Source organism: Procambarus clarkii, chromosome 8 (genome assembly GCF_040958095.1).
Source record: "Procambarus clarkii isolate CNS0578487 chromosome 8, FALCON_Pclarkii_2.0, whole genome shotgun sequence".
Lineage (NCBI taxonomy): Eukaryota > Metazoa > Arthropoda > Malacostraca > Decapoda > Cambaridae > Procambarus > Procambarus clarkii.
In genome coordinates this window covers 30,846,855-30,859,416 of record NC_091157.1, presented here as the reverse complement: position 1 = coordinate 30,859,416, position 12,562 = coordinate 30,846,855, and positions in this window count along the sequence as shown.

Here is a 12,562-nt window from a genome sequence, read left to right as displayed (position 1 = left end):
CCCATGCGTAGGTTTAGCCACAAGACAGCAGAGGATTGAATTCGGGGTTTTCCTTCCCCTAAATGAGCTGCCTTTCCAGGCTAACGAGTCCCATCTGCCCGAAACATCCTACCTTTACTAGTACTATAATATAATATAATTTAGCGAAAATGCGAAATTTGTATGTCATTAAATCCCTATTCACTGAAGTCCTCAATATAAGAAAATAACTTCAAGACATTTGGATTTATCTTCGGGCAAACATTTGAAACCTAAGATAAGAAAAATCTTATCTGATCTATGTGTCAAATACACTTGATATTCCCTTTTTCCTCTGCCTTGCGTTCATTACTTAAACAAGATAAGATGTACAACTCAGCTTATGTTTCAAAATGAAACTAAATGAACATCCTACGTCCGGGATGCTCCTGGACGTAGATTCGAATCCTCGTCACGGCCCTTATGGATTTGTTCATTAGATGCATCAGGCTATTGTGACTTGTGTGTGTAATATCAGCTTAGGTCCCAATAATACTTAAGCTTTAATCAAGATGAACAACTGTATATTAGGGTGTTGAAGCTGTTAATGTTTGCCATAAACAATCTAAGCTAACAAACGTTTTAATTAATAAATACTAAGTAGAATAACTCCCAAATATGCCTTAATATATTGGAGAGAATTACATCGTAAAGTTCGCTCTATTTAATTTTTTGAGATCTATGATGTCTATAAAATATGTTTCTGTTCGATCCCCGAAGGTCCAAGTGATTGGGCACCGTTTTTCCACTCCATACTTTCGCTTCTTGCAGGGTCGGTGTTCGATCCCCGAAGGTCCAAGTGGTTAAGCACCGTTCCTTCACTCCGTCCTCACATTCCAGCCCATCCTAATGTCCCTTCCAAGTGTTATATATTCATACTGGCCTGGCGCTTTCACCTCATCATTTCCTTACCTTACCTTACATCCTCTTCTCATAAAGATTAATTTTCCTTCCCGACTTTCTCCTTCACACGCCTCAGTTGTCAGTTGATGATGTATGATGAAGTGGATGAATGTATGACTGTTGAGTTCTTCATTAAGCAGGAAGAGTCGTGGCCAGACTGGGAGGTCGGACCCGGTGTTCACGCGGTCACCAGTTCCAACTCAAGGAAATCCAGTTCTTCCTTTTTTCATGTATTGCCCAAATAATACTTTAGTTGGAATTATTGAGTCCTGTTTTTCCTTCTAATTTATCCCCTTTAATGTTTATTATTTTTATATATCTATTCCAACAACTTTTTATACATCTAGTTATTACATATAAATTATTTCCTTCATCATCATGTATTTATTAATCCATTCACATTTCTTATATACTTATTTACCTGTATTATATTCTTTTTCACCTCATAAACTGTTCAATGGCACAGGATTTATTTATTAAATCACGTTGATTTTATTTTATAATTACTTTCCATGCAAGTAATTATGTCAACTTAATTACTTACAAATAGAAAGTATTAGGTAGATAAGTATGCGAGTTTTAAGCAATAAGTGTTCAAAGCATTGCAACACTTAAGTATGTGAGTGTTAAGTAATGATGTATTGAAAGTTTTGCAACACAATAATAACGTGTTGTTAGTGTTGCAACGCATACATAAAATGTTATGAGAGTTGCAATATATTAACAACATTTTGGTGAGAGTTGCAACATCGAAATAACGCGTTGTGAGTGTTGCAACACACACAACTAATTTTTTTCAAAACTCACAACATCTTATTTCTGTGCTGGAAGCCTCGCAACACGCCATTCCTGTGTTGCAACACTCGCAAATTGTATGCATTCGTCGAATGTAATCCGTGAATTCGTCCGTGTTGCAACGCTAATGTTAGGACCGTGATGCAACACTCACGTTAGGACCGTGATGCAACACTCACGTTAGGACTGTGATGCAACACTCACGTTAGGACCGTGATGCAACACTCACGTTAGGACCGTGATGCAACACTCACAACTCAACATTCCTATCAAGTGTTTAACATTGTATTCTTGCCAGATATTAATGTTTTATTGTTAATATGTAAATTTGATAAAAGTTAGCGATTTAATAAATCAACAAAAGGTGATAGAAAATATAACTAATAAGTTATTAATTAGATGAATAAAAAAATATATGAATAACTAAAAAGTGACTGAAGAAACAAACTATATTAGATTGAGCAGTTAATAAACGTGATTAACTAGTGAAATAAAGGTGATTAGATATCTAAACATAGGTGATTGCATTGTAAATGATGCTTTAAAAAATATATAAATTTATATAAGCAGATATAATAAAGTTGCTGTAATTGACAATTGACAAACTAAACGTGATTGAACATTAAAAATATGATTAAATAGATGAAAATTGTGATTGAATAATTAAAAATGAACTAATATTTATTATTTATTAACCATATGCAAAAAGAAAGATGCAACGAGAGAGTTCAAGCTGGGGGGGGAAAATTATATGCGATTGAATAAAGGCGATTAAACAGATAAGTATACACAATTAAATATCTAGAAAAGGATGATTGGATTAATAAATAAATGATGACTCAACAAATAAAGATGAAGTTATAAAAAGAGAAAATAATAAACTTGTTTAAATTGATAAATATAACGTGATTGAACATATAAAAATGTTGATTACATAGATGAAAAATAGAATAGGATTAAAACAAAATAATTTTGTAGCCAATATACGGAAAAACACGAAGGTCTGAGTACCTTAAAGTTCGAACTGGTGACCGCGTGAACACCGGGTCCAACTGGTGACAGCGTGAACACCGGGTCCAACTGGTGACCGCGTGAACACCGGGTCCAACTGGTGACCGCGTGAACACCGGGTCCAACTGGTGACCGCGTGAACACCGGGTCCAACTGGTGACCGCGTGAACACCGGATCCAACTGGTGACCGCGTGAACACCGGGTCCAACTGGTGACCGCGTGAACACCGGGTACAACTGGTGACCGCGTGAACACCGGGTCCGACCTCCCAGTCTGGCCACGACGCTTCCTGCTTAATGAAGAACTCAGCAGTCATACATTCATCCACTTCATCATACATCTTCAACTGACATTTGAGGAACGCTGAAAAAAAAATCAGGAGGGAAAAGAATCTCTGTGAGGAATGAGATACATCTTTTCATGTAATAGATATACATTAGTATATTTGACGAATATATTTTATTAAGAATTTTCTTTTAGTTTGCCACAAGTGATTAAAACCCAGAACAAAAACAGATCGATGGAACATGACTTTATAATGAGTTTCAACTTATAAGTTTCAAATTCTTGCCCTAAACTTGTCAAAAGATTTTCTTGAAGTGATCTTTCTACGTTGATGACCTTCGGAGTTGATTCTTAATGACATAGAACTTACGTGTCTTCACAACGTGTGTATTATAGCAATAGTTAAAGAAAAATATGGTAAATTCGTTTCATCTTATTTGTTGTTATAATTCTTTATTGATTCTAGAGAAAAGAATTTTGGATGAAAGACAAACTATATATAATAGTCTACATATAGAGGAACAAAAATACACAGTTTTAACACGAATGCATACACACACATTTTGTGAGTGTTGCAACACAGGAATGAGTGAGTGTTACTTCACAGGATTAATGTGCTATCGTGAGGTTATTTTGTGATGATTTAGGGGCTTAGCGTCCCCGCGGCCCGGTCCTCGACCAGGTCTGGGAAACAAGGGGCATCAGAGTGAAAGAAACTCTGCCCATTTATTTCCGCCTTCTCTGGGGCTCGAACATGGAACATCAGGACATCAAATCCAAAGCGCTGTCCACTCAGCTGTGAGGCCCCTGTACTTCGTGCCCAAGCACTGGGACCATCGGGGATCGAACACAAGAGTATTTTATAAGCAGCACAGATCTGATAAATTTAAGCAAACTAAAGTGTACACAGTTGTTCTCACCAGTTCTTAAGGTCATTATGGTCAATACCTTTCAACAAGTTACGGCCATGAACACACTTTTCACTAAATGTCTTTATTGAAATTAGAGAGGAAAGAATCCTGACTGACAACCTTGATGGAAATGAAAGTCTACATATAGAGAAACAAAAATACACAGACATAAGACGAATGCACACATGTTGCGAGTGTTCCAGCACAGAAATGAGTTGTTGTGATTTTTTTTTTATATATCTAGTTGTTTGTGTTGCAACACACACAACATGTTATTACTGTTTCGTAATACTATAATAACAATAAATAATGTAACATAAAAGTTACTAGAATTGGTAAATAAAACGTGATTCAATATTAAAAATATGATTAAAAAGATGAAAAATAGTAACGAATTAAAACTAAAGTATTTTGTGGCCAATATATGGAAAAAAGGAAGAACTGGGTGTTGAGATCGAACTGGCGACCGCGTGAACACCGGGTCCGACCTCCTAGTCTGGCCACGACTCTTCCTGCTTAATGAAGAACTCAACAGTCATACATTCATCCACTTCATCATACATCATCAACTGACAACTGAGGCGTAAGAAGACAAAATCAGGAAGGAAAAGTCTCTGAGGAAGCGAGGTAAGGTAAGGTAATTATGAGGTGAAAGTACTAGGCCAGTATGATTATACAGCACTTGGAAGGGATATTAAGATCATCTGGGATATATAAGGACGAAGTGAAGGAATGGAAAGCTACCACTTGGACCATCGGGGATCGAACGTGGACCTTGCAAGAAGCGAGAGGACGGAGTGGAGTAACGGTGCCCAAGCACTGGGACCATCGGGGATCGAACACAAACGTGTTTTTATAAGCAGCACAGAGCTAATAAATTTCAGCAAACTGAAGTGAACACAGTTGTTTCTCACCAGTTCTTTAAGGTTTATCAATTAGTTATTGAACTTAGTTAATGAATCAGTATTAAAGTTATGTTTATCAGGTAGTTATTGAACTACGCCTGGAACCCGTAGGTGCGGGACTCTGAAGTCCTCCTCCTTGGGCTCTAGCAGCCCCAGGTTCTGCTTCAGGAGGCTGGGGTCGTTCTTGCACTTGCTGGGGTGGTTCTTCTCCGGCCCCGACCACGGCGGTCTCCGGGTTATCAGTCCCTTCACCAACTTCCAGGTCAACTCCGGAGCTCACAGTTCCTGCGACGGCGCTGGAACCAATCGTATTGGCGTTTGCCTTTCCATTGGAGACTTTCAGCGCCGTGGAGAGGGGGGACCTGCTGCATGGTTGACAGCTTCTCCCCCGTATCAACCTACCCTGGCTTTGTGCCCTGGAGAGGCCACTCCAGACCGACAACCAGAGCACAACTCCATAGTCTCCTGAGACTGATGAATGCCTGCTACTACTACGACTAGAAGATATAGGTAATAATATATATGTAATAGTATTAGTTAACACAAAAACTATATATTGGAGGAACTCTACAACCTGTAATAAGAAGTCTTCTACTTTGAATGTAACCAATGTTGTAACTTTTGTGTAATGACATTTTAAATAAAATATAATGAAAAAAAGGGATGGTATGAGAAGACAATATGTGTACGCGGGTGCCCCACAAGGCTTCCCCGGATGCTGCATGTCGTTTTCTTCGAGGTCGAGGGTCCCTACAACACAACCAAAGATGGTACCCCCTATATATTTATATAACCTATATCTATAAAATAGAATGTTTATCCGAGGTTGGTGACCAGACACTTGGTGGGACAGCCTCGCCCAGCTTTCCAAGATGAGTCATGTTGGGTAGGGGAGCGTCATAGCCTAGTCGGTGTCGGCCGAATTGTAATACTTTAAGAAATATCGGCATTTATATTACTTCCCTTACTTCATTACAAAATGAAATAAGGGCGAAGAGGTAGAACGGCTTATTGACAGAGCTCGGGTGCATGGGAGGAATTGTGTAAAATTCTGGTTTGTGTCTCGGAGAGGCTGCAGGATCCAAGTAAGATCAGTAGAACTTGTGGTTGCAATTCTTTTACCATGTCGTAGCTCAGTCGATTAAGGCAGCGTCTGGGATCCTCTCGGACGTAGGTTTGAACCCTCGTCACGGCCCTTGTGGATTTGTTCATTTGATGCATCACGCTATTGTGATTTCTGTGTGTAATCTATGTAGGAGCTCATGGTATATTAATAGCAGTGCCTATAAGCAACACATCCATCCTCCATCGTACATATATTGATGTAATGGACAATTGGATAGTAGAATTTGGTATTAGTGAATTTGTATAAACCGGCAAAGGTTTTGTCAAATCAAATCAAATGTTTATTCAGGTAAAGTACATACATACAAGGTCAGATACAAACATGTTGTTGGATTTATAGATAGAGCTTGTACATACAATGTCTAAAGTCACTATTACGCAAAGCGTTTCGGGCAAGGTTGGCCCGAACCTTTGTATTTGTTTCTCATTAAACCTAACGTAACTTACCATCCAAGGCCTAATACATGCTAACTGAGGCCAAATACAGTAAATATACATGTTATACTAGGCCTAGGAATATATATATGTTTGGTTTTAGCTGTATTTTTTCTGGACTATAAGGTGAATAGTACCAAGTTCTACTATGTAATTGTCCATTACGTCAATATTTAATTTATATGTACGGTGTTCCACAAAGTTACAAAATGTACAGGAGGATGGATTGTATTCATTAGAGATAAAAAAATTCTTTTGGTTTGTTATGGTAGGAAAATATTAGACTGTAGCAGAGCGTAGTTTCGATCTACGGACCTCTAGTGGGATTATGGGCCCAGCACGCTTCCACTGCGCCACTCTGCTCCACAATACATACTTGTATGACCCTCAATATTAATAATTAGTGTAATGTAGTATTAACATATTACAAATGGTATAAGTTTTATGATTTAATAAATATTGTCAATATACTTTGCTATTAATTTTAGCTCTTTTAGTATATTTCAATGGGTTATGAAAACAAACATTTAAAAAGTCAAATGTTTGCGCCCGGGATCGAACCGGGGAAATTGCGCGTGTGAGGCGCACGTGATAACCACTACACTACGGAAACCTGAAATATAGTGACCTGTTATTATTTGAACCAAATCCGGTTAATTGCTACCGAAGATGCACATAGTTTTTCTTCAGCGATATAATATGTTCAAAACACATTGCTTGAGTAATTATATAAATTAAACAAGATATTTAATAACGAAAATAGAGAGAAAATCATGTTTTATTTGTGTACGGAGTGTGTGACGTCACGATAACATGAGAGGTTTACCTTAGTTAGTTCACTTATTATGCACCCCATACCCATCCTGTGGGCGGTAGTGGAAGTAGTGACAGAGGCACATAATGGGCTCAGGGACTGAACCCACAATTCATTTAGCTAAGCAAGTTTCAGTCTTGATAAGTTAGTTACAAAATTCAATATACGTCGTCACATCATCAATTTGTTCGAGATTGACCACAAGTACAGTTTCTAAATTAAGCAACTGACATATGTGGAGAGCTAGTGTCACAATTGATATGTTTGTCCTGCACACCGCCCCCCATCCAGTGGGTAGCGGTGGATAGGTTACAATCACTTAGTTACTACCTACAGTTAGCAAACTGGGGATATTTGGTTGAAATTTCTGGGAGCAGATCATTTTGAATGAAATATTGACGCATCGCTGGAACATTTGTTATAGGAAGCAGGAGGAAGCATTTAAGGCTTCAGAGAGTGAGAGCGAGCGGTAGGAGGCAGGAGGAAGTATTTTAAGGTTAATTTTTTATCAAGAGCTGCATGTATCAAGTTAATCATATTAATAAGTGCGTCGTTAGTGCTTTTTGGGGGTCTGAAACAATATTGACAAGAGCTAAATATATTGAGTTTGGCTAGATAAGAGTAAAGCTGCTTGTTATCTTGAGGTTATCTTGAGATGATTTCGGGGCTTTTTAGTGTCCCCGCGGCCCGGTCCTCGACCAGGCCTCCACCCCCAGGAAGCAGCCCGTGACAGCTGACTAACACCCAGATACCTATTTTACTGCTAGGTAACAGGGGCATAGGGTGTAAGAAACTCTGCCCCATTGTTTCTCGCCGGCGCCTGGGATCGAACCCAGGACCACAGGATCACAAGTGCAGCATGCTGTCCGCTCGGCCGACCGGCTTGTAGATTAGATTTTCAAATATTTTTGACAAGTTTGGCAGAATTGATATAGGTGTGAAGTTGTTAACATCAGTGGGATCACCACATTTGTGGACAGAGGTTACTCTCGCTTTTTTTTTTTTAGAATATCTGGGAAGGTTTGGAGTTCAAGTAACTTGTTGAAGAGCAATGCAATAGCAGGAGCTAAAAATCTGGAGGCTTTTTTTGTAAATAAAAGTTGGTATCTCCTCAAGGGCACTAGACTTGGTTTTAAGGTTAAGGATTATGTCAGTAACATCAGTGGAAATAGTTGGCATTAGGTACAGAGACTGTGGATAGTTACATGTAAGATAGTCCTGAACATCAGTACTGGAAGATGGAATATCATTAGCAAGGGATGACCCAATGGCTGAGAAGAACCTATTGAACTCAATAGCAGTATCAGAGGCTGAAAGCTGACCATCGTTATTGACAGGAGTGTTGGTTTGTTATTTAAAATCTTCTTTGATCCCAATATTTGTGAAATTCTGCTCCATGTTTTCTTAATGTTGCCCTTTGTGTAGGTAAATTTATCTTTGTAGTATTTAATTTTGACTCTTCTAATTATCTTACAAAAATGCATATACAAATATTTATTCAGGTAAAGTACATACATACAAGGTGAGATACAGAAGTTGATGGATTTATAGATAGAGCTAGTACATACAATGCCTAAAGCCACTATTACGCAAAGCGTTTCGGGCAGGAAAACACTAAGACTAAAACTTAATACTAACTTAGATTAAAGTATAAATTGTGTTGAGAAAAAAATCAGAAAAAATGAAAAAAGGGGGGGGGGGGGAAACATGGCAGAAAAAAAGCAAAAATACAATTTGGTCAACAAACAGCATTGTTTAAAATTTATTTATTTATTTATTTATTTATTTATTATTTATTTATTTATATAGAAGAAGGTACATTGGGTTTGTGAGAATACATAGCATAGTATTTACAATCTTGTAAAGCCACTAGTACGTGCAGCGTTTCGGGCAGGTCCTTAATCTAACAGATAATTTTAATTAGGTAAATTCTAGCAAAATTAATAAAATGATAACAGATACATTGCAAGAAAAAATGAGATGAGAGAGAATAGTAAGTATATTAAAGCACATTGGTATATTAAAGCTCTGGTTGATTACACTGACAACTTGATTGGTAATTTAAACAAGATTAACAGACACCGTACAGCAGATTGATAGCACATATAAGAAGACAGCAATGATCACAATGGTAAAGATGTTCGGATTGGGTACATAAAGATAGGGAGATTGGCTAGCAATAGACACAGTGCAATTTTAAAGCAACAAGGTAAAAAAAACTATGCAGATGAGATTAGGTACTTATTAGTTTTGTTTTTGAATGACGCAAAATTTGGACAGCTTTTCAATTCAATAGGGAGTGAGTTCCATAGACTGGGTCCCTTTATTTGCATAGAGTGTTTACACAGATTAAGTTTGACTCTGGGGATATCAAAGATATATTTATTTCTGGTGTGGTGATAATGGGTTCTATTACATCTGTCCAGGGAGAGTTTCAGAGCAGGATTTGCGTTTAAGAACAGGGTTTTGTAAATGTAATTGACACAAGAAAATTTGTGGAGTGAGATTATGTTTTAGCATGTTAAGGGAGTTAAACATGGGGGCTGGGTGTTGTCTGAAAGTAGAATTTGTTATTATTCTGATAGCAGATTTTTGCTGGGTGATGATGGACTTGAGGTGGTTTGCAGTGGTTGAACCCCATGCACAGATACTATAATTAAGATAGGGATAGATTAGTGCATAATATAGAGAGATGAGAGCAGAGTTAGGTACATAATATCTGATTTTGGAGAGTATCCCAACCTTTTTTAGAGACTTTTTTAGTTATGTGTTGCATGTGGGTGCTGAAGTTGAGTCTCTTGTCTAGGAATAGGCCAAGAAACTTTCCATCATTTTTATTGCTAATGTTACATTATCTGTCTAAAGCTGAATTGCATTTGTAGATTTGCTTCCAAATAAGATGTAGTAGGTCTTTTCTATGTTAAGTGTTAGTTTATTGGTTGACATCCATAAGTGGACTTTTTTTAGTTCATTATTAACAACATCATTTAGTGTATGTTGGTTGGGGTTAGAATAGATGAGGGTAGTATCATCAGCAAACAAAATAGGTTTCAGAATGTTAGAGACATTAGGCAGATCATTGATGTATATAAGAAATAGGAGAGGTCCCAAAATGCTGCCCTGTGGCACTCCAACGGTTATTGGTAGAGTGGGAGAGGTTATATTATTGATGGTGGTATTATTGATGGTGGTTATATTATTGATTGGCTAGCAATAGATACAGTGCAATAGTCATTGGAGTCTGTCACTAAGATAGGATTGGATATAGTCCAATGCATGGCCTCTGATTCCATAATGTAAGAGTTTATGTAAGTTTATGTAAGAGGTAATTGTGATTAACAGTGTCAAAGGCCTTTCTCAGGTCAATGAAGAGTTCAATCGGAAACTCATTTTTGTCAAGGGCTGAGTAAATTATATCAAGGAGACTAATAATTGCATCGTTGGTACTCTTTTGGGAGCGGAAGCCAAACTGACAGGGGCTAAGAATGTCGAATTTTTAAGAGATAGGAGTAGAGCTGTTTGTAGATAATTTTTTCAAATATTTTTGATAGTGTGGGTAGGTTTGATATTGGCCTATAATTGTTTATGTCTGCCGGATTACCTCCTTTATGAACTGGCGTTACTGTTGTTTTTTTAAGAATATCAGGGAAGGTATGACACTCAAGGGATTTATTGATCAGCAGAGCTATAGGTGGCGCAAGGGCTTGGGAGGCGCTCTTGTATACTATGGATGGGATTTCCCTGATGTTCCCTGCTTGGTTTTAAGTGAGTGTATGATGGACACAACATCTGTCGGGCTGACTGGTGAGAGGAGAAGAGAGTTTGGATAGCTGCCTGAGAGATATGTGTTGATATGTGTCTGAGTCTGTGGGATTTTACTAGCAAGGTTAGCACCAACCGATGAAAAGAAGCTATTAAATTCTTTTGCCATTTCTAAATCAGTTGACGGTGTAAGACCATCCTTAGAGAGTGTTATCTGGTTGAGGGAGTGTTGTTTAGTTCCTAGGATATTAGAGATGGTATTCCATGTGCTTTTCATGTTGCCTTTTGCTTCTTTGAATCTAGTCTCATAATATGAAAGTTTGGCTTTTCTTATGATACTGGTAAGCACTGATGAGTACCTTTAAACTACTTCCTTTGTAACTAGGCCAATCCTAAATTTCTTTTCAAATTCATGTTTTTTGTTGATTGATTTGATTATGCCACTTGTGGGCCACGGATTGTTTTTTTCTTCTATCAGTTACTTGTTTGGTAAGGAGGGGACAGTGAGTGCTGTAGAGGCTTAGAGTTTTGAGAGAAAGAGGTTAGTTAATGAGTTTATATCCTGTGTATTATTGAATTCAGATTCCCAGTTAATATTGTGAAGTGCATTAGAGAGATTGCCTAAAGCTGATTCACTATGTAGCCTGAATGAGAGTTTCTTGCTTTCTGGAGGTATTATATCCATGTTTGCTATGAGGAAGGTAGGATAGTGGTCAGTTGCTCTATTATAGATTACCCCAGATGTAAGGGGAGCTGTTATATTAGTCCATAAGTGATCCAAGGTAGTGGCAGATGTTTGAGTGACTCGGGTGGGCTTGGTGATTGTGGGGATTAGCATACAGGAGTGCATGCTGTTACGGAAATAGTCAACTTGAGGGTTATTTCGAAGACCCAGGTCAATATTGAAATCACCTCCCAGAATGATGTGATTTTTGTTGAGATGTTATTTATGATAAGATTCCTTACGTTGTCTGAGAATGAAGCTATGTTGGTATTCGGAAATCTATAGATGGCACCGATAGTCAGGGAGGATTTAAGGGATTTACTGGAGAACTTGGCAAAGGTATATTCACAATAGTCGTCTCTATCACTAATGACATTATTGCAGATGAAGGTATCTTTGTAATATATTGCTGTGCCACCTCCTTTTTATTAGGCCTGCAGTTATGAATGGCTTTATAACCAGCTAAGTTGTTGAGTTGGGTATAGTCTTTACTTAGCTAAGTTTCTGTTAAAATGATGAAATGCTAATTTAGTACCTAGTGCTGTGAGTAGTGCATTTATATCATCAAAATGTTGCCAAATGACCTAACATTTTGGTTGTAAACTGATAAGCAGGTGCTATTTAGGAGTTGTTTTTTGCAAGATTTGCTGTGTAATACCTGCAATAACGATGATCAATGTGCTGATTTGTGTGGGTATGAGACAGAAGATTTCGATCAGGATCAATATCAGTAAGCATATAGATGTAATAATGAGTAGTAGGGATGACATGCCACAGACGAATTTTTTTTGGGGGGGAAATTCGTCTGTGGCATGTCAGGGTTTTCAGGTGAATTTAGAAATTCGTGTGTGGCATGTCAAGGTTTTTCAGGTG